The sequence below is a fragment of the Herpailurus yagouaroundi genome, unplaced genomic scaffold (assembly GCF_014898765.1).
Source record: "Herpailurus yagouaroundi ecotype Mexico unplaced genomic scaffold, PumYag 29, whole genome shotgun sequence".
Classification (NCBI taxonomy): Eukaryota; Metazoa; Chordata; class Mammalia; order Carnivora; family Felidae; genus Herpailurus; species Herpailurus yagouaroundi.
Genome location: NW_024412377.1, coordinates 60,960,781 through 60,982,446, shown reverse-complemented (window position 1 = coordinate 60,982,446; position 21,666 = coordinate 60,960,781). Strand labels below are relative to the sequence as shown.

The 21,666-nt window shown below is 51.5% G+C and overlaps 1 protein-coding gene across 4 annotated transcripts in view; it reads right to left on the bottom strand.

Annotated features, from left to right (window-relative positions):
• Nucleotides 1-21,666, bottom strand: part of KCNIP1 (potassium voltage-gated channel interacting protein 1) — a 346,247-nt gene that overhangs the window by 97,335 nt on the left and 227,246 nt on the right. The window contains exon 1 of one of the 4 annotated variants that reach the window (XM_040444679.1): nt 3,653-3,802. The exons of the other annotated variants lie outside the window; for them this stretch is intronic. The gene's annotated coding sequence lies outside the window, so the exon portion shown is untranslated. Of the gene's footprint in view, nt 1-3,652; nt 3,803-21,666 lie in introns of those variants that run through there. 4 annotated transcript variants of the gene reach the window in all.

The following is a 21,666-nucleotide window of genomic DNA, read 5'->3' as shown; positions in this document are numbered from 1 at the left end:
GCAGCCCTGAATGCTGGAACAGTCCTGCAGGGGGAGGGCCAGCCAAGGCCCGAAGAGGGGTTGAGTCAGACACAGTTGGGCAATGGCGAGGAGGCCAGGGTGGCTGGAGTGACAGAGGGAGAGTGCGGTGGGACCCAGATATCCCAACTACCACCTCTGGGCTGTAGTGGCTTTGCAGCTGTGCAGGGCCTCCCCTTGGCTGCCTGAGACCTCTCATCACTTCCCCTGCAGGGAGATGGGTCTCCAACTGAGGTGGTGGGGTGGGGGGAGGGGGTTGGCTGTCTAGGCCTCCTCTAAGGGTAGGTAGGACACGTTCCCAGAGAGCAGCTCCTTAGCCTATCAAGAGTTTCCGACTCACCCATCTGATCTACCTCTTTTCTTCTGGCCCTGACCTAGGATCCCAGCCAGGAGGTCCCTGCATGGACAAGTGCTCCCCCCAACCCCGTGACTCCCCGGGTCAGACTCTCCAGGCCTGCCTGCACTCTGTCACTCTGAGCTCCCAGACCTGTGCAGGGTCAGGAATGAGTGTCTGTTTCCCAGGCAGGGAGTTTAAGCAGCTAGGCTAGCATGAGATCGATGCATATGTCAGGGGTGAAGGAGGGAACAGATGTTTTCTGAACAGCAAATCCATAGATGCGGGAGGTGGGAGGGGAGGGGAGGAGGGATGAAATGATTTTGCATTCTGGAGTCGGCCCGGGGGCATGATGGATGGAAGTGTTCCTTGAGACTGGGTATGAGGGGGAGCCTGTGGAAGCACTGGGTGGGCTCCAATCCAGAGCTGTTCCCAGCGCCAGGCTGCAGGCCTGGAGGGAGGGGAGGGGTGGTCAAGGGCAGATTTTCTCCCCACTGGGGGCTGGGGGCCAAACCTGCACTGCACGCCAAACATGAATCCTGCAAATTAACCTTGAACTCCCCTGTAAGAGAAACTCCGTTCCCAGAAATGTATACACTGTAGCAACGTGTGTGTGTGTGTGTAAATATGCATGTAATGATGGGCGTCTTAGTGGGACAACCAGGCCTGGAGTGAGAGTATTAAATCATGGCTTTAGTTCTCAGATCCTGGGCGTGGAATATACCCCATGTTGCTTTTTATGACACTTATGAGGAAATAAGTGCCTCCTTCTTTACTACATATTTTATTATTTTCCCCAGACTGTATTCCTAGCAGTTTCCTCATAGGGTCTCGGGGCGGGGGAGGGATTATAACCGAGGGGGAAAAAAAAAACACCAAAACCTTTGGAGTCAGAATGGCTGCAGTTGAAATTCTTGCTCTAATGCCTATTCTTATGCAATTTTGAGAATCTCCACCTCCTTGAGCCTCAGTTGCCCCACTTGTAAGAATGGGGATATTTTGTGAAGGTGCTGTTATGCGGATGGAATGCCATGGCTTATATAAGGGGAGTCAACCTCACAGTGGCCCTCCAGGATGGTTTGTCTGACCTTTCAGTGATGAAGGAGGCAGTGTGTGTGTTTGAGAGGAGGGTGAGGGGGGTGGCTGGCCAGAGGGTGTGACTAACAGGCTGCCTGGGAAGTCACTGGGCCCAATACTTCCTCCAGTGGGGCAAATGCCACCACAGAGACCCTCTGGGCTGCATTTTCATTTCCTAACGCCATCTCTGTGGTAGAGGTGGTCTCAAAGGCAGAAAATCCCCACACGCTTCTCTGCAAGTGGGGAGAGGAAGGAAGGGTGGGCCAGGCCAGAACCCTCAACACCTGTGAGATTAGATCAGGCGTGGCATCTGGGATGGAGACTTTTTAGTGAAAAGCTCTTACATTTACTGGAGAGAGAGGCCGTCTGGCATTCCCATGCTGCTGAGACTTCTCCTCTGCTCTGGAGTCAAGGGGGAGCCTCCAAGTCCTTCTCCTCTCCAGCCCCATCCCTCAAAGCATGAACAACTCTCCAGCCTGGGCCTCTGTGCTTAGTGGAGCTGAGAGGGCAGGGGGCAGGCAGGGAGCTTCCCCCTTGGGCAAGCCTCAGACTTCTTGTGTGTCACCCAGGGGGTGCTAAACACCACAGGCTGATTCAAAACAGACCCCCTAAGTCTTCAAGTCAAACCAAGGTACTGTAGGCTTTGGCAGATGGCTGCTTGAGGCCCTTGAGCTTGCCCACGGTGTCACCCAGGCCCTTGGGCAGTGGCAGGGGGACCTGGAGCTTTGTCGCCTTTCTGGGACTTGCAGTGACCTCAGCCCCTTCCCAGCACAGCTTGTCGTCGTGTGAAGCAATGCCAACTTTTCGGGCATAGGCAGTGGCAATCTGGAACATTCTCATCCTAAACCGGTGTGGGTCAGACAATCTGATGCTCATTCTGATGGAGGAACGCAGGAGATTTGCTACTGGCAGAGGAAATCTGCTTATAGGGGCTCAAGAACCAAGGGACCTCCCAGTTCAGGAGGAATGTGACCTTGTGGGCTGCCCCATGAGGGTTCCATCCCAGGTGGGGCAAGTGATCTCAGCCTGGGCCTCAGGCTGCTGAAGACGAAGGGGGATTAATGATCCAGAAGGCCAGAGAACCAGGCCTGCAGATACACATATTCTCTCTTCATTATAAAATAATTTTTTCTTATGTTGTTCAGGGCCATTAACAGCTCTGTCACAGTAGCATTCTTTGAGAGCCGCTGAACAAATGGTGAGTGAGCTATGGGAAAATGCTGGAGAACCGTTCCCATTCCTGTCTTCCCTGTGAAATCCACATGTATACACACACACAAACCAAAGTCAGGGCACAGCCGGGGCCACAGTCCACAATAGCTCCCTGGGAGGACACAGGCCGCAGCTCCTGCTACGGCCACCAGTTACCTTCTTCCTGGTTAAGTCACCTGCGGCTCTGTCTCTGGTTCCCAAGTTCCCTGGGCCATGAACATGGGCTCACGTGCTAGCTGCAAGGGAGTCTGGGAAAGTGAGTATCTGGCCTTCCAGGCTTCTCAGTTGGGAAGCCGACCCTGTCTCCCACTGAACACAAAAATGGAAGAATTTCTCAAACCAAGGAAGTGTTTTTGAAGGCTGAAGTAGCCATCGTAAACCCAACCCTCAAAAGCTAAATGTCACTACATGCATCTTGTGTAACAACCCCCCTGCAATGTGCCACCCAGGCTTCTTGGGCCGCAGCCCTGTTGAGTCCAGCTTCTGACCCCGGTCTGGGCACCAGGAGGGCAGGGAGGCCCAGGGGAACATTCCTTGGGCCCACAGAGTCAGGGACAGCAGCAGCAACCCCTTCCCAGGCTTGCCCTTCCCTGTGTGAGTGTCCTGCCCCCATCCTACCACAGTTAACTGGACGTGGGGCTGATAGAGCCTCCCTCCCAGCAGCATCCACTCCTCCTTGGTGGGTTTCCAGGCTCATAGGCTGGGGAAGTGACACCTCCTCAGGGTGGTGTGAGAGCAAGTGGCATTCCTGAGCCCCAGTTTCCCTATTTCCTGAGTACAGGTGCTCAGACCTAGCTGACAGGGTTATTCTAAAGATTAAAGGAAGTAAAGGCTTTAATATGCTGAGCATAGCACCAGCACTCACACAGTCCATTCTCCACAACAGCTTCAAGTGGCCACACCTCCCCTCGGTTTCAAACTTTCCAGGGACACCCAAACTCCTTCCCATGCACTGCAAGACCCTACAGGCCTAGGCCAGCCTCCTCTCTGACCTTACCCCGTGCCATTTACCCCAGCATGCACTACACTTGGGGCCTCTTGTTCTGTTCCATCCAGAGAGGCGGTTCCCATGGTGGGGAGGGGTGGGGGGACTTTGCTTCACCCTCCAAGGTCTGTCTGCATGGTCTGGATGCTTGCAGCCTGGCCGTGGCTCCGGGGCTCCAGGCGGCCTCCTAGCAGTGCGGCCCAGTTCCCCTCCCACCTCGGCTCCTGCGCAGTAGGTATTTCGAATGCTTTGCCCTCCCTGAAATCACTGTGACAGAAGGCGGAACGAGACCTCCTGCTGTCCAGGATTCTGGCGAAAGCTTAAAATCCGGGACAATGGCTGGGAAGCAGCTCTGTATACATAAATAGAACTGAGCTTGTTGGATGCACGTTAGACTTGCTGAGAGAAAGTGGGATGGGTTTTGTGACCATCTCCCTCCCAGATACACAAGCAAAGGCCAGGCATTCCCAAGCGGATAGAAGGAGCTTTGCAGCGGTAGAGAGTGCTTTGGACTTTCTCCTTCCCCTCCAGGCAGGGGTGCTCCCCAGGCCACAGCTCAGTAGTGGGCAGCGAGGAGAGCCCCTCCCAGAGATGAGAGTGTGCATGTGAAGGGGAGCCCTGAGTTGGACATACAGGCCTGAAGCGTGGTGACAGAGCCCGTGAGAGAGCTTCCGGTGTCCCTGGGGACTGGAGTGTCTGTGGACATAGAGCCTGGAGGCTGAACCCCCGCTGGAGAATTCAGGAGGCTGGGACACATGGAAGCAGCCTAAAGAGAGAGGCCGGCTGGGCAGGCTGCACGCCTGCCATCTGGTAAGGCAAGGTTAGGAGCTTCCTGTGGCCAGGGGCACTCTGAGGAAGGTGGGCAGGCTGGAAGGGTCTGTGTGAGCACCCCAGCTGCTGCCAGGCGAGAGGGGCCAAGCAGGGGCGAGGGGGGCCAGAAGTGGGGGGCAAGGGGAGCTGACAGGGCCATCTATCCACAAAAGCCCGGCAAAGAGCCCTCCACCCAGGAGCCCAATGCCTGTAAGCGCACCGGGTCACAGAGTGTCGCAGACAGCCCGTGTTGGCCCAGAGAAAGTCGCCAACAGCCCCAGCCAAGTCCGAAGACCTTTCCTGGTCTCTCTTTGCCAGGCGTCCTCCTGCCAGGGCCAGAAGCAGGAAGGCAAGGAAGCAGAGGGAAGTGTGGAAGCTCCTTTCCAGGTCTGAGTCTGTGGCCCTATCTTGCTTCTCCCAGCTTCCTGCCACTGGTTTCCTGTGTATCTAGGAGATGGACACCTCTGTCCTACAGCAGAGTCCCTCAGCTAGGGACGGAAGCACAAGGTCCCAGGAAGCAGGGTGTACAGGCTGTTGGCCAAGAGGATTCCTGGGTCCATGAGGAGAATCGCTGTACTGCTCTCAGTTTCAGACCACTTAAGAAAGAGCAGAAACCATTCCCTGGAAAGCCAATTAATGTGGGTGAATCTGCATATCTAAATGGGTTTATGAAAATTGCGACAAGCTCCCTGTAGACTCGGGGGTGGGTTCAGGCATGGTGAGTACGTGAAGGTTTTTTATTAGTTAAGATGCTTCTTGTTTTATTTCTCCCCAAATTTAACTTTATCTGGTTTAAGTAATAGAGGGCATTCACTAGCTCCTGGATCTAAGGTGTCCAAATACAGATTTCAGGTATGGTTCGATCAGCCCTCAGCATCATTTTCTGTAATGCTTTCTTCATCCTCACGTTAGTTCTATTAGGGACTCATGGCGAGTCCCTCCAAGGTAGTAAAAAGGCTGTAATAGCCCCAGCCCTCATTTTTGCACTAAACTCCTTCCAGAGAATGCTTCTGTCTTCCTAATCAACAAACTAGATTTCTGAGCTCAAATCTTATTGAACCAGTTAGGTCTTGGACCTTCCCTACACCAGTGGTTAAGGCCAAGGGAACCAATGGGATTAAACTGCTGGGTGCACACCCATCGGAGCCCCCTTCCAGAGCTGGAGGTGGGTGATGTCATCTCAGCTGGGACAGCACAAGGCAAGGGCGGATGGATGTTGAGAAGACACCCCAATGTCCACCATAAAGTGCTCCTGGGGGAAAGAACATGGAATGATGTTCTTTGGGCATGTGCTATGAACAAAGCCCTATGTTTGTTTTTACAACACACTGCACAGTATGTGTTTTTATTTCCGTTTTTGAAATGAGTAAACTGAGACTCAGAGGTTTGTAGTTCATAACATTCTTGAGGTTAGCAAGGGGTAGGCTCTGGGTCAGGGCCTTGGGTCACTTGCCCCGGCTCCTGCCATCTGCTGAGGGGGTTCCGGCTCTGTTGCTTCCCTACCTCCATCTCCTTCTTTAGACCTTTCACCCTTCCTCCCATCTGGAGGTCTGTGATGGGGGATGCCGGCACAGTTAGATCTGAAGATCCCTAGCTCAGAATCCAGTGTTAACTGTGGCAGGAACTTGCAGAATCCTCTAGTTTTCCCTGGCACCATGAACTATCATTCCTGTTACAGGCTGTTAGGTAAAGGCACAGAGAGGGCAAGAGGTTTTATTAAGGTCACACAGCAACTAATTAAGGGGCAAGAACAGCAAAAGCCAGAAGGCCTGAGTTCTGATCATGACTTCTCTCAACTGCTTTCGGTTGTCTCTGGTGTTTGGGGCTGACACAGCACAGGAACCTAGTGTTTCTGTCCTGGATGCTGATGGACACTGCCAGTACCTTCAGTCCAGCTTCACACATGGGAATCACTTTGTCCAAGTCCGTGTCACCCTGGGTCTGACTGTGAGCTCCTCAGGGCCTGCCAAGAACTCTGATCCAACAGACCTCCCGGTATGCCTCCTGCCCAAAGTCTCCCAGCAAGGCTCTGTTTGGGCCCATTAGGCCCTGACCCCTCAATGAATGCCCTGCAAGAGGCAGGGCTCACTCTTCCTGGGTTACAGATGAGTAAGCCAAGGCTCAGAGAGTTCAATCACTTGCCCTGAGTCAGGAGGCAGGCTACGAACTTGGATCACACACTGGTGCCTGACTCTGCCAACTTTGGCTGAGGCACTGGGGAAGGGTTTAACGAGAAGGCGGCATTACATTTGTTGGGAAGGGAGAGGAGAACGTTAACCAATCAAAGGGTCCCCTTCTCATTGGTATGGCGCTTTTCAGATTAGATCTCTTGCCCAGAGAGTCACTCACTCATTCATTCAATCATCCATCCCTTCAATAACTATTTATTGAGCGTCTACTATGTACCAGGCACCATTCAGGTTCTAAGGCTACAGTGATGGACAAGACAGGGTCTCTGTCCTTAAGAAGTTTCTGGTTAGGTGATGTTTCAACAACAGTGTGAGGCAGCCCAGATGTCAAATTGTCATCCCCATTTGACAGCCTAGGAAATTGAGGCTTAGTCAAATGATGTGACTGGTCTAAGGTCACACACATAAATGGAGTACCATTACTAGGATTTGAATTTCAGTTCTCCAGTCCCTTCAGTTACACTGCCCTGACCACCAATGAGATGGCAAAGGGGAAAATGTCAGTTTTCTTTTTCTTCTTCCCTCCCTCTCCTTTCTTCCTTCCTTCCTTCCTTCCTTCCTTCCTTCCTTCCTTCCTTCTTTTCCTTTCCTTTCCTTTCCTTCCTTCCTTTTTTGGCATAAAAATATAGAGAAGATTGTGTATCTTTACTAGGCTCTATGTGGAGAGTTGCAGCCACAGGGGACATTCCCTAGGCCTGGGGACCCTCCCTGAAGGTTCCAGAACTTTGCAACCAAGGTCCTTGTAGGGAAACCGTTAACACACATGTAAGTCATTGCAGCCAACCCAGGGTTTTTAATCAGGCAGCATTTAAACTGTCCCATTTTGTCTATGATTGCGCCGGATGTTTACATCATTTGTAATGAGACAAATTGGGACAAATTGCCAAGGACACTTATGTAAATGAAACCAACAGAAATGTTCCCATCTCCAGTGGTCCGTTGGAGGCCTTCTTTCACTCTCTCTTTCCTTTCTCCCCAGGGATGTTTAGGGGGAAAAACTGGTGCTTTATATTCTGAAAACCTTCTCCCTGGGCAAACAGAACATTCCCTATAGGACAACTGCTTCACATCTCTGGTTGTAATTCTCTCCTTCGTCTTATTTACTTTCTCCTCCACCTCAAAGGAAAAGTAAGCGCACAATAAATGCGATTGCTTTAACTTGCTCGTCTTTGTCTTTCCTGCACAGAGGGTGGGTAAGACCTGCATTTCCTGGAGTCTGTCTGCAGAACCTTTGGCGGGCCATAAAAAAAGATGGGTAATTCCATTGAGTTTAGGGAACAGGGCTACTGAAATTAACCCAGTCTTTCCCGCAGGAGAGCCTTTGCTGTGCATGAGCAATGGGACTTTCCAGGAGCGGATGTCGTTTATAGGATCCAGAGTTCCCTTTGTAGGAGACCTCTTATGGAATTGGTCATGAGCAAAACCAGCTTTGGAAAAAGTCAAGGGACATTAAAATATAGAGAAGGCATGCTAAAACGCGTCATCTCCGGGCACGTGGGTGGCTCAAGTCGGTTGAGTGTCTGACTCTAGATTTCGGCTCAGGTCATGATCTCATGGTTCCTGAGATCCTTTTTGACAATGCAGAGTCTGTTTGGGGTTCCCTCTCTCTCCCTCTCCCTCTGCCCCTCCCCTGCATGTGCTCGCTCTCTCTCTCTCTCAAAATAAATAAATAAACCAAAAAAAAAAAAAATGAAAGAACAGTTATAAGCACTAGGTGCTTCCACACGTGTTCTCCAATTCTCAAAACTACGTTTTGCAACTCAAAATATCATCGTCACTTTTTGGGGAGGCTTGGTGGGAAAAGGGTCCCATAGTCAGCCATTGGTGGAGCCAGGATATGAATCCGAATTTGCAGATTTCTGCTACTCCAAAGGCTGAAATTATATTTCTTCAAAGGCTGCTGCCACTACTAAAGTAACCTGCTCCCACACATCCCCGTTCTGCCTCTTCTGAGGTGACACAGCTCTCTGAGCTTTCTGGAGGAGAGATAGTAGAACCACCACCAAAATGAAATAAAGAATAGACATTGTTTATTAAGCGCTTACTATGTGCCAGACAGGATTTAACCTGCATCAATTCAATTAATCCTCACAGCACCCATACGAGGTAAGTATTATTATCACCCCACTTGACAGATAAAGAAACCAAGGCAGTTCAAGTAGCTCAAGGCCCCAGCAGCACATGGTGAGATCTGGATTCAAGTGCCAGACTCAGCTGGCATTCCTCTGATCCCACGGCTGTGTAGGGTGCCAGGCGGTAGAGAATTCGTTTTGCCCTTCCTGCAACTTTAATCTGGGGGAAAACCTCACACTGCTGGGATTCTCTCTGCAAGAAACGAGGGAGATCATGATTGTAATGGGGATGGTTTTTTTTTTTTTAGGACAGACAATTAATCAGGAGTATTAATGAAAATGCCAACTCTATTATTGCAGAAACTTAAGTAATTTATTGGGAATTGAACTCAGGCCATTAAAATGTTATTATGGGCTTGTCAGTTGGTGCTGGCATGCTTCTGTTACGGAACCACTGCCTTAATGAAATTGTTCGGTGTTCCTGATTGAGAGCTGATGATGTCTGGGTGTGCTGTACCGGCGGGGCGCGGGGGGGGGGTGACTTCCCACAAATGCACGTGGTGCTGGATTTCCAGGCTGGGGCAAAACAGCCACCACGTTCTGTCTTGCTTTAACCACCTGTGAGGCTCCTACTATGCACCAGGCACTGACAAGGGGAAGTACACAATGTAGACACAGGCCCCTCCCTCAAGGAGCTTGTAAACCTATGTGGGAAATCCATGCACAAAGATGGTGGCACGAATGTCAGGACAACAGCAAATGCAGCGATGTGAGGAAACTCAGTTCTGGCTCACGGTGGATGGGAGGCTTCCTGTAAGAGACGTCTCCATGCAAAACACATTTCTGTCCTGCTGAGTTGTTTTTCTCCCCTAAAATCCGATGGGACTGATTACAAAAATTTGTCATATGAAGGCTCTAGTGCACAGCACACACCTCAGTGGGGATAACAGCATCTCCACGGGGGTGAAAATTGGTTCTTCCCAGGGATGCGGGTGTGTGTGAAAAAAAAAATCTTACTATGTTTAAAGCACAGCTATCCATGTAATACATAAACAGGAATAGAGTATATTTCTGGTATCAAAATTGCATTAGTGATCACCACTAATTTGGTGAAAGGGCAGGTTAGAAAAAGAGACAAGCCTCAGCAGAGGAAGGGAGATTGAAGCTGGCATTTTAGGGCAAAGCAGGTGTTTGCCAGGTGGAGACAGGTGATTTGAGGACAAAGACATCTGACACGATAGTCACTGAAATGTGAGAGGTGGACACGGCTCTGGGTCGGGGGTCTTTAGCAGGAGACAGTCATGATCAGCTGTGAATTCTAGAAAAACCTCTTTGCTGGGTGAAGAGTGGATGGTTCCAGAACTCAGTCCAGGACCTGAAGGGGCTGTTGCAACAATCCAGGGAGAGGCAGAAAGACTTAGGGGGAGGAACCAGCAGAGCCCACGAACTGATTAGCCCTTGGGGGTAGATGGGGAGTCAGCCCTAGGTTTCTGGCACACCCAGAAAGAGCAGAGCAGGACACAGAGCCATTGTCTGAGAGAGGGTAGACCATGGGTCAAACTGAGTTCCCTGAATTATGCTGGCCACATTCGCTAAAAGCTAAACCTAACCTCGTTAGTCTGGGGCAGGACCATCAGTCTGTTCTCCTGCCGCCCTGACAATGACACTCCACACCATTAAATGAATTTGCTCCTTCTCCCTAGACTCAGGAAAATGGGAGCAATCTCTGGGGAGGGCTGTCTGATCCCTGACCTCCGGTTCGCCCCAAGGAAGCAGTGCCTTTTCAGTTCTGCAGGCAGAGGGCCTGTTTGCTGTCATTTGCTGTCACTGAGGTTCCCAGGCTGTGTGAACCTCCTCTCCAGTCACCCCCGTTAGTCTCAGAAGGGGGGAGCGAGTGCTTCTTCCTCCTGATGGCTTAGTTCGCTAATTGCGCTTAATTCCTCCGCACTGTGCCCAGCAGGGACCGGCTGTGAGCTGCCAGCATTCTGGGAAGCTGGCTGGCCCAGGCCCTTGGAAGCCAGGCCTGTAGCTGGGCAGGAGATCTGGGAGAGGCAAGTGGGGGGCAGCGGCTCAGAGCGGGAGTGTGCTTTCTGCCAGGTGTTTTCTGGAGCTGATGCCTGCCTTTGGCCTCCTGCCCCTTCTGAGTGGTAACTGGGCGTCTGTATGTCCAGTTCCCCGTGGACCATAAGCTTGCTGAGGACAGGGATTCTGCCGTGGACATCTTTGTCTTCAGGATCTGTCCAAACCTGCCACAGGGTGAACAGCTAGTAAATGTCTGTGCATAAATCAAGGATTCACTAGAATGTAAGCTCCATGCGGGCAGAGATTTGTGCCTATTATATGTGCTGCTGCCTCTCAGCACCCAGTGCAGTGCCAGGCAAGTATTTAATAAATACACATGGAGTAAGTGAATGAGCACATCCTCCCTCTCAACTACCCTGCAAGGTGGATGTGGCAGATCGCATCGTTTATCGTAATGTTTCACTCCCTCCCTTTCCAGCCCCACTGACTCGGGGTTTGGCTCTGTGACTTGCTTTGACCAATACAGTGACTGGGAACCCCGGCCTGACTCCAAAGTCCCTGCCTTTCCTGTGTGAGCTGCTAGGTCAGGAAGGGTTTACATTGGGAGGGGGCAGGGTGGGCTTTGGAGGTGGGTGTGCTGGCTTCCTGGAAGGTAGCCGTGGTCGTGGACTCTAGGAAAGAAAGGAGGCTGACCCCGAGTGGGTTTGGTACCTCCCAACAAGGGCTATATGGATGGTTCCACATCATCTGACCTTTTCTTGCTCTGAGCAACTGGCCCTAACTCTCTGCCCTTGGACTCTTGCTACACTCTTTCGTGGCCTGCTTTTTATGGGAATTAACTTCACTTTTCAGAGATGCTGTGCGGTATGGGGTAGAGAACTGAGCACCAGGTGTGGACAGCTGGAGTACTGGATCTGCTGAGGTCTCTCTAGGGACCCCAGATAAGCAAAGCCCCTCTCAGCACCTGGGCTTTCATAACTGTGAACCAGGGGTTTGAACCACATGAGCTCAAATGCCTGGCCCTGCTCGGATGCTGAAAGCTGCCTTCCTTCCCCACGTGCACTGGGGCTGAGAGCCATCTCTCCTCGAATCCAGGGAGCCTGAGAGAGCAAGTCTGAGATCCTCAGGAAACAAGTGGTAAATCAGAGTCAAACTGCTAAGCCAGAGACCTGGAATCAAGTCCTACTTTTGGGGCTTCTTCCCTGTGTGACTTTTGAAAAGTCAGCTCATTTGGGGGACCTCAGTTTCCTGGTGCAGAATATGGGCAATCATAGCTAGAGTGCAGAGTTGTTGAAGAGGCAAAACGAGATGATTTATGTGAAAGAACCCGGCCCATACTAGGAGCTCATGAAGTTTGAAATAGGCATCTCTAGAATAGTCCTCCATGGAGAATGGGGGGCATCCCACTGTTGATGGTGGCAGGAGACACGGATACAGGCTCCGGCTTGCATGATTCACTGGGCCATCATTGGGCCATTTGTTAAGTATATTAGCGGCCATTTAAACACACTGCCCATCAGCCCACTGAATTTTTAGAACAACTCCACAGAATAGGTAGAATATTCTCTCATTTTCTACACGAAGAAACTGAAGCACAGGGAGGGAGGGAATTTTGGAAACCGGCCAAAGCCACTCAGTTAATGAAAGGCGTAGCCGGGATTCAAATCTGGGTCAGCCTGGCTCCGAAGTCCTGGCTTCTACCAGCTATGCAAGGATGCTCGCCGGGCTTCTCAGTCTCAGGGCTGTGCAGGAGCATGAAGCCAGGCCATCGTACTGTGTGTCCAGAGACACTGCTTGGGCCCTCTGGAGCTGCTTTCACTGAACTGTGCCTTCCTTAAGTCTCCATGGGTCGACACTGAGGGGAAACTTAAGGAACCAGCCCTTGCACGTTCACGATGGTGTTTACAATAGGGATTTGGTTAGAATAATCGCAAAGGGCTTGCAAGAAATCTTTCCTAGACATCCACGTCAGGAAATAGTGTGTTCTCATTCTAAGGAAAGTGGTTCACAGATTGGAATGGGTTATCACCATCACCTGGAGAGCTTGTTAAAACACAGATGGCTGGACCTCACCCCCAATTCTGGGCTGGAGCATGAGAATTTGTACATCTCACAAGTGCTCAGGCGATGCTGAGGCGACCGGCCTGGGGACCATATGTTGAGAACCACTCCTGTGGAGATTTGCATAACAGACCTTGCTTCCTTCTTTGCAGGGGCAGCAAGGAAGCTCACAGCCAAGTGGCCAAGTCAGGAGCCACTCCAGGAGCGTTTTCCATTCTAACTTCATGCCTGGCTTCCCTTTATTTTTCCTGTTTGCATTTGCCCATTTGTCACAAGTTCCTCCCTCACAAAAACGAGCAAACCTGCATTTAAAAAAATTTTGTTCAACCGTATGTCTGTACACATCACCAAAAACCTTGTGCAATGCATGAAAAAATAGGCTATCGAAAGTTTCCGTGAAGGGGCTAAGAGCTTAGATTGCAGCGTTAGGCTGACAAGGGATTCAAATTCAACCCCTTTACGCATCAGTTTCCTCATCTGTAAAATAATAACTTCTGCCTCATAAGCCCTTTGCAGAGACTGCATGCGGTAACACACGCAGTGAAGTGCTTAGCACGGTGCCTGACATAGCTCGATAAATGTAAGTGATTATTATAATTATGATCGGGGGAAAAAAATAGCCTCGTGGCTGTCATTGATCTCTGTTGACTCTCCCATGTGACTGGAAGGAAGAAAGGAGGCGCTTTCTAATTGTGTGAGATAAGAAGTCGCCGTGGGGAAACAGCTTTCTCTTTTCTGGTCTTTGCTGTCCACGGTTCTGCAGGAGACACCGTGAACAACACACACCGCGGTGATCAGCTTCTCCTGCCCAGAGCAAGACGCTGTGGGGAGCACTGGGAGACCCCATTATACTGCTACCACACTGGGAGGAAGCAGACATCTCCCTGTGGGAAAGTGATGAAAGGTAATGATGAAAGCACAGAACCCAGGCCGACAGAGCCCTGACTCCGAGCCAGAGAAGCTTCCCTGCCTCCACCCAGGAACATGCTTCCGACGAGGGCCTTAATCCTGGGTTTTAAACTTTTCCTCCAGCAGAGAAGCCTTTCCTCCTGCAGAAGGAGCCATATGGCCTTGTGGCTGTCATTTCCCTGAACAAAGTGCGGTCGCCGAATTTCACCTTGATGCTAATTTCATTATTAGTCTGTCAGGTAGAGTTCTCCCCCTTTTATGGGTGAGTAAACGGAGGCTCAGAGAAGCAGAGGTCACACACGATGCCATCTGACTTCAGCAACCATCTGCACGCGACTATAATGTGTAATCCAACAAATCTGCTGCCTCTGGGTTCAGAGCTCGTCCAGCTGGATGCATGCCCCTTCCCCTTCACCACACTTTATTCTTCTCTCGGGTTTGCTTATCAACAACAATGATGGCTGGATGAAAGGGGTCTTATCTGGAATGAGGTTAGCTGTGTCCTCATTCTCAGGAGAGTCTGGGTCCTGGGCAACAGCTGTGGGAGGCTGGGGAAGGGGGCAGGATATGGGGTGTGTGTCAGACAGAACTCTGTATAGGTTTGGTCCCCACTCTTTCCCTGTCCCCCCCTCTGCTAGCCATAGCATAGGCCGTCAGGTGCAAACCTTCCAGATAGCATCCAGGTGACCCAGACAGGCCCTAACTTAAGGGACGTGACCGTGGAAGACCTAGTGGAACAACAGGTGGGAACCACGTGCTGAATTGTAGTGGAGAGAGCACTGGACCTGGGCTCAGAAAACCCAGTTCTAGCCCTAGTGCTCCCGTTTGCTAAAGGTAGTGTGATCCTGCGTATGACCTGAGTGTGAAGCAGCCACTCCAGACAGCCCAGTTTCCAGCTTCACACCCATCTTGAGGCCATATCCTTCATTCCATCCTTCCTACAACAGGCTGAATAATGGCCCCCAAGATGTCCTTATCATAATCCCTTAAAGCTGTGGATGTTCCCTGATACGGCAAAGACTTTGCAAATGCAACAAAAATAAGGGTATTGAGATGGGACACCACCGAGGATTATCCAGGAGGGCCCTAAATGAAATCCCATGTGTCTTTATAGGAGGAAGTCAGAGAGAGGTTTGACACATTCAGAAGAGGAGGAGGCAATGCGGCCAAGGAGGCACACGTTGGAGGGATGCGGCCACAAGCCAAGGAAGAGTGATCGCCACCAGAAGCTGGGACCAGCAAGGAACAGATCTCCCCTATAGACGTTGGAGGGCATGAGGCCATGACAACACTTTGATTTCTTGATTTCAGCCCAGATATACTGATTTCAGATTTCTGACCTCCAGAATGGTGAGAGAATTCATTTCTGTTTCTTGCAGCCCATCTACTTTGTGGCTATTTATTATAGCAGCCACAGGAAACATATACTCCCCACACACAGATTCAATTCTAAAAGCACTGGCAAATCAGGAGGATTTTACTGAGTTTTATGGGGAGTGTGAAAAATAATTCACATCGAATCTGATAGAGCTGGAAATTAACCAGACTCTGCGTTAGAGATCTCTGTCCTAATCACTCAGCTATGACCTTCACCTTGTCTCTATACAACCCTTCTGTGACCCTGGAGTGTCCTGGACGATTCATCTACTGCCATCTTCAGGCAAACAAAAGGGACCTCCTTGAAACAGAGCACTCAGGAGGTGGGGATTGACTGCACGTAAGAAGACACTGCATATTTTTGGCCATGAGTGAAACGAACACGGACTTTAGAGGCAGACAGATCCAGAGTCGTCCTCCAGGCTCTGTCCTTCACTGCTGGGTGCCTCATGACCTGGTCCGCTAAGTGGGGGTTGGGATACCTACCTCTTAGGGTCATTGCAAAAACAGGAGAGGGCCCTAGCCCTGGGTTTGGTATATATTCATCACTCAGTAAATGATTGTTTATATTAGATAGTGATGTTTAGGTTAAATGCGCACTTGCTGTGCCTCAGGCATTATTCTAAGCATTTTGCAAGGATTCACTCATTCATTCTTCACCTCTGCTCTATGAATTAGGAGTTGTCGCCACGATTCCACTTCATCCATGAGAAAACGGAGCCACAGGAGGCTAAAGACAGGAATTGAAAGTGACTATGGCTCATAAGTGGATCCAAACCACGGCGGTTCAACTACACGGCCATACCCTTTGCCTTTCAGGACTCGGAGGAGAGCCAGATGGGGTCGTCCTGTTGAGAACGCAAGCCAGGAATCGACCGTGTCTGGGCACGCGGCTGAACCGGGCGTGGTCCCTCCATGGGCCTCGGCAAGGGGACCCGAAGCATTTCCTCTAACAGAACACACCCCAGGGGAAGGGAGCATGTAGGAGGAGCAGGGCAGCGAGAGGGAAGCATTGTGGCATCTGGCCCCAGCCAAGGGCACTGCCTCGTGGGAGGGAGCCATTTCTCGGACAAAGCAGTGCTTCAGGGGAGAGGAACGAGAGCAACAGGAGAAAGAAACAGCTGATGCCGCATTCGTAGCTGACGTGGAAATACAAGCCGGGGGCATTTAAATTATGATTGTGGCTATGGCCCCACTGACACAGGCTGCTGAGGCAACGGTTATGAATTTTAAGAAGGGTTGTTCTAAGGACTAAATGAGGTCGTGCACGTGTATAGATGTGTCACATGGCCTGCCATGCCCGGTCCCCCAACTGCCAAACCCACAGGAAAGGAGTCCGAGATGGCCAAATTCAGGCCATGGGACTCCAGGCCCCTCCCACCCTCCTGTTCCTCAGCAAACTGACTGGCAAGCAAACACGGTCAGCACTTCACAGGCTGTGGACAGAGACTGGTGCCCGCTGAGGTTAAAAAAAAAAATGTGCTGCACACACATGAGGGTGCCTGTAATTTTTTACCACGGAGGACAGAAAGTCTCGGCAGGGATGTGGCGATGTTAGGACCCCTGTCCGTTGCTGGCGGGAACGCAGAGTGGTGCAGCCGCTGTGGGAAGCGTTGGCACTGCCTCAGTAAGTGAAACTCAGAGCCATGACTGGCAACTCCACTCTCAGGCACACACCCGAGAGAAGTGGAAACAGGTGCGCAAACAATAACGGGCACATGAACGTTCATAGCAGCACTATGCGCGAGAGCTAAAAGGCGGAAAGATCCCAAGTGTCCATGAATCAATGAATGGATAAATGAAGGGATAAACTGTGGTCTGTCCATGTTACGGGATATTACCCTGCTGTAAAAAGGAATGGAACACTGATGAATGTATACTATGGATGACCTTCTGAAAAAAATTTTTTTAACATTTATTTATTTGAGAGAGAGAGAGAGAGAGAGAGAATGAGCAGGGGAGAGGCAGAGAGAGGGAGACACAGAATCCAAAGCGGGTCCAAGCTGTCAGCAAAGAGCCAATGCAGGGCTCAAACTCACGAACTGTGAGATCATGACCTGAGCTGAAGTCGGACACTTAACCGACTGAGCCACCCAGGCGTCCCTACCACGGATGACTCTTAAAAACAGGTACCAAGTGAAAGAAGGGAGACACACAAGGCCACGTGTGGGATTATTCCACTAATGTGAAATACTGTAATAGGCAGTTCCACAAAGACAGAAAGCAGACGGCTGGTTGCCAGGGGCTGGGGGAAGGGTTGCTCCATGGGTACTGGGTTTCCATTTGGGGGTGATGACACAGTTTGGGAACTAGACTGTGGTGACAGTTGCACAACATTGCGAACATACTTAATGCCACTGAAGTATACACTTTAAAATGGTGAAAACAGCCATTATGCATATTTTGCCACAATAAAAAAAAAAGTAAAGATGGGGTGGGTCTATCTCGTTCTCCCCCTATCTGCCACAGAAATTGTTAACTGAGAAATGACAAGAAAATAGAGAAATAGGAGCACAGGCTTGATGATCTTGAGGAAGAGTGGGGTCAGAAGGGCTCAAGGACCTGCTATAGTCATAAGGACGCGGGGATTGGGATGCGCGGAGACAAGATGGAGAAGAGGGGGCAGGCAGCTGGCGCCAGGGGCATGGCAGCACATCTGGAAAGACCCACGAGCTCCCACTGCTGAGGTGGTTCACCTCATTCTACAAAGGCAGAACTGGGGTTCAGAGAGGCGAGCCCATCCTATGCTACCCACTGACTCAGAGCTGAGAGTCAAACCCAGGTGGTTAACCTCTGTGCCACACTGCACCCCAGGTTGGGTCGACCTGCTGCCTGGGTCACTTCCTGAGCTGGAGAAGGGAGCCGGGGAGACTCAGTGGCCCAGAGAACTGGATCTGCTAGGGAGAGAGGCACTGCAGGCCGCCAGTGCAAATGGCCCTTTGTTTCTCTGCCAAGAGGCTGTTTGCAGAGACCTTCCTGGCCTCTGGGATATACGTGCACGCGTGCATTAGCTGGTCCTCTCCTGGGGGGCCAAACCCGTCTTGATGCAGTTCTCAGTCATTGCAGCTGGGTGACAGACTAAGTCAGGGAAGCGCAGATCTGGGATATGCCTGAGCCGCCCTGCGTCAAGGGCTCCCAAAGGTAGCTCCTGAAGGAGGGTCTCCAACTTCCATTAGGTACTGGAATGAGCAGAGAACATTATTTTTCTGTGGCTTACACTTGCTCGTGCTGGCTCCTCCTCCCTTCTTGGGGACAACACAGCCCACGTTTGCACAAAGGCTTGCCATTCCCAACTGCCCTTTGACATCTCTCCCTGCAGTGTGACATGAGCCACAGTGAAGGTCAAGATGGGCTCTGGGCCAAGGATCCTAATATCCTGCTCAGCTCAGTGTGGTGGCTGTGGCTTCCTTCTGCTGCTCTGCTCCAGACCCCCTCCACCGCTCTGTGTCCAATATGGTGCTGCCCCATGGACCTTTTAGGCAGGGCTACTGCGGCTCCGTTACACCTCACCCTATTTTTCCTAAAGGTCATGAATCAGTATGTTCCTCAATCTCATTCCAGCTGACTTTCCATCACCGGCAACCAAAACAATCCTGATGGATAGGACCTGAGGAAATTTCCCTGAAAGCAGACACACCCTTCATCCCAGCCCCCCAGCTCTAGCAAGTGGCACCACCTGTTGATCACGTCAGACGCCTTCGAGGTCCCTACTGTCCATCATTCATTCCCTCCTGGGCTGATTTGACTTCCTCCGGTCTCTTGAATTTGTCCTTTTGTCTCCTCCTTAGTTCAAGACTCATGAGTTCTTGCCTTTAGCAATGTCCCAATTGGCTTCCAAACCCCCAGTCTCCTCCCTTCCACCTCTTGTTTCTCCCCCAGTCTACCCTCCAATAGTAAAACTAAAGCCAGAGTGAGTGGTTTTTCTGAAACACAGATTTTGTGCCCTGTCCTCCCTGTCAATAACACCCATGGGCTGGGATACCAAAGTTCAGGTGCTTTTGCTTGGCATTCAGAACTCTGTCTGACCTGGGCTCCGCGTATCCTGCAGCCTCAGCAGGAGCCCTTTTCCTACCACATGGAATTCCCAAGTATGCCAGGCTCTCTCCCCGCCCACCCTTACTCATGCTGGCTCCTCACTGGGAAACTTGCCGTCCCCCTGTGGCTCACTGGTCACCTCCATGAGCCCTGCCCTCACTTGCCCATATTTGTATCCCTTGCCCTCCCTGGGGCTCCTACCCAAATCGCCATGCATCTCCTATTGTGCCACATGTGTTGTGACCGTCTGTTCACTTGTCTGCCTCTGTGAGTTCTGTGCATCTAGAGATGGCATCTGTCTCATCTGTCACTGTGCGCCTGGCTCCCAGCACAGGGCCTGCCACATAGTAGGGGCTCAATGTCGAATCAGTAAATAAGAGAAAATGGTCAATGCACCTGAGTTCAAGGCCCTCGACTACGAGGTAAGGAGAGTGGAAGCTTTTTCTTCTGCCCTCCAAAGGTGGGATTTGGATCATCACGGCTCCTCTTTGCACCAATTCGGCTCAGCAGAACCTCTAGCGACACTTTGAATTCCTGTAAATTACTTCTCTGCTATGACTTGTAAGTGGGGTTGCCAAGCAACGGGAAGGGATTTGGTCCTTATCAAGGGGCCTCATCCACACATTATCCACTTGAAAGATGTCCTGGAACAGGTCGGGGGCAGGCAGAACCCCACTCCCTCAGCCCTCCACCTGGCTGGGTACCCCAGCTACTGTGGGAGTCTCACCTGGCCCTGAAAGGAGCTAGCCTTTCTCAGATGGGGACATCTGAGATATCTCTTGCTGAGATGCCATCTCGACTCGCGGACTCTGGGGGCAGAGAGGAGAGAGAGCTCACTAGCCGAGAGACCGGGTGCAGAACGCCAAGACTACGTGCGTTGGAATCAGGAAGCTTGGGGTTTGCAGCCCAGAACTGGCACTCGGTGATGTGCCCCTGGGAGAGTCCTCCTCCCTGGGTCCGGTTTGCTCATCAGATCCCTGTAACTATTAAGACCCAGCTGCCTGTGCTGGGGGCAGCTTAAATTGGATAATATGGTAAAAGCCTGCTGCGGTGGCTGGCACTGAGAGGCAGCACAAGAATGGCTGCTGTGCTGGTCCTGGAGGAATGACACTGTCCGAGGTTCCTGGCAACCACAGCACTGGGTGGTCAGCCTCTAGTGAGAGCCCTTACTTGAGCTCTCCAATGAACGAGGGGGCCACCGGAGGGATGCTCAAGAGAAACCGAGGTCACTGTTGCAGCCCTTTGGGAACGTTTTGTCACCCCAGACATCGCAGCCCATGTGGCAGATGGTGGCTGCCCAGCCCTCCAAATTTCCCTCCAATACTGAGGGCTTTTGCAGCTGCCATCTTCTAGCCTCTGCTAGAGCCAGGAAGTGAGCCAGGAGCCCCTCTCGGCATCCCAAACAGACAGTGATGAGGCTGTTAGTGTCTCCCTTAGCACCAGGGCTTGGCTATGGGGTCTGAGTGCAGCTGTGCCAGGGCATGGGGACCCGTGATAAGGATTTGTTGACAGGCTGGCCTGAAAAGCAAAGGACACCCAGGTTTTGTGCAGGATCTGATCTTTAACGGTCAGAGTTCTAGAACTTCAAGGCACCACAGAAATGTTCACGTGTGGTGCAAGGTGAGCACCTGGGCTTCCAGGCACACACAGAGGTAGCCGCCTGCCTCATCTAAGTGGTGACAGTCCTGGGGGAGGTCATTTGACGCTGACCTCCGCGTGGTCCTCCCAGAGCCAGCTCAGTTGGCTGGCAGCTTCTGTCCCTTTACTGCCTGTGTCACTGCTCTCTCTACCAGGCTCAAGGCCCAGATTGGATGCCAGACAGACTCCACCTCTTCGAGGATATCTTCCCCCATATCTGAAAGCTGCACTGATGATCCCTTACGTGCTGTGATGCCTCCTTTACAGTGCAAAGCGCACGTTCCAACACCTTCTCCCCGTCTGAGCACAGGAGTCAGGGCCCGTCTATCTTGGTCCACAGCACCCAGCACAGGGCTGGGGACAGACAGCAGGTGACTACTGGAATGTCATGATGGAATTTCTTCTTGCTTTGTCCATTGCTAATGTCCTTATTGTTTCTGCCCTTACTTGCCTCCTGATTTCATTCCATTTCCTCCTTTCATCTCGCGTGACTTTTTTTTTTTTTTTTAATTTTTTTTTTCAACATTTATTTATTTTTGGGACAGAGAGAGACAGAGCATGAACGGGGGAGGGGCAGAGAGAGAGGGAGACACAGAATCGGAAACAGGCTCCAGGCTCCGAGCCATCAGCCCAGAGCCTGACGCGGGGCTCGAACTCACGGACCGTGAGATCGTGACCTGGCTGAAGTCGGACGCTTAACCGACTGCGCCACCCAGGCGCCCCTCGCGTGACTTTTTAAAACAACTTACATCCTGTTAGGATTAAGAACTCAGAGGATCCCTGCACAGACAAGCTGCCTTATCGTAAGAGAAGGTGTGCCGCTTGAGGGCAGGGCTGAGGCCAGCCTGACGTCCCACGGGGGGGGGAGGGTTCTAATCCAGCTCCAGGCAAGGCCCCACCCTCAGCCTCCGTCTCCAGTTCTGTCTC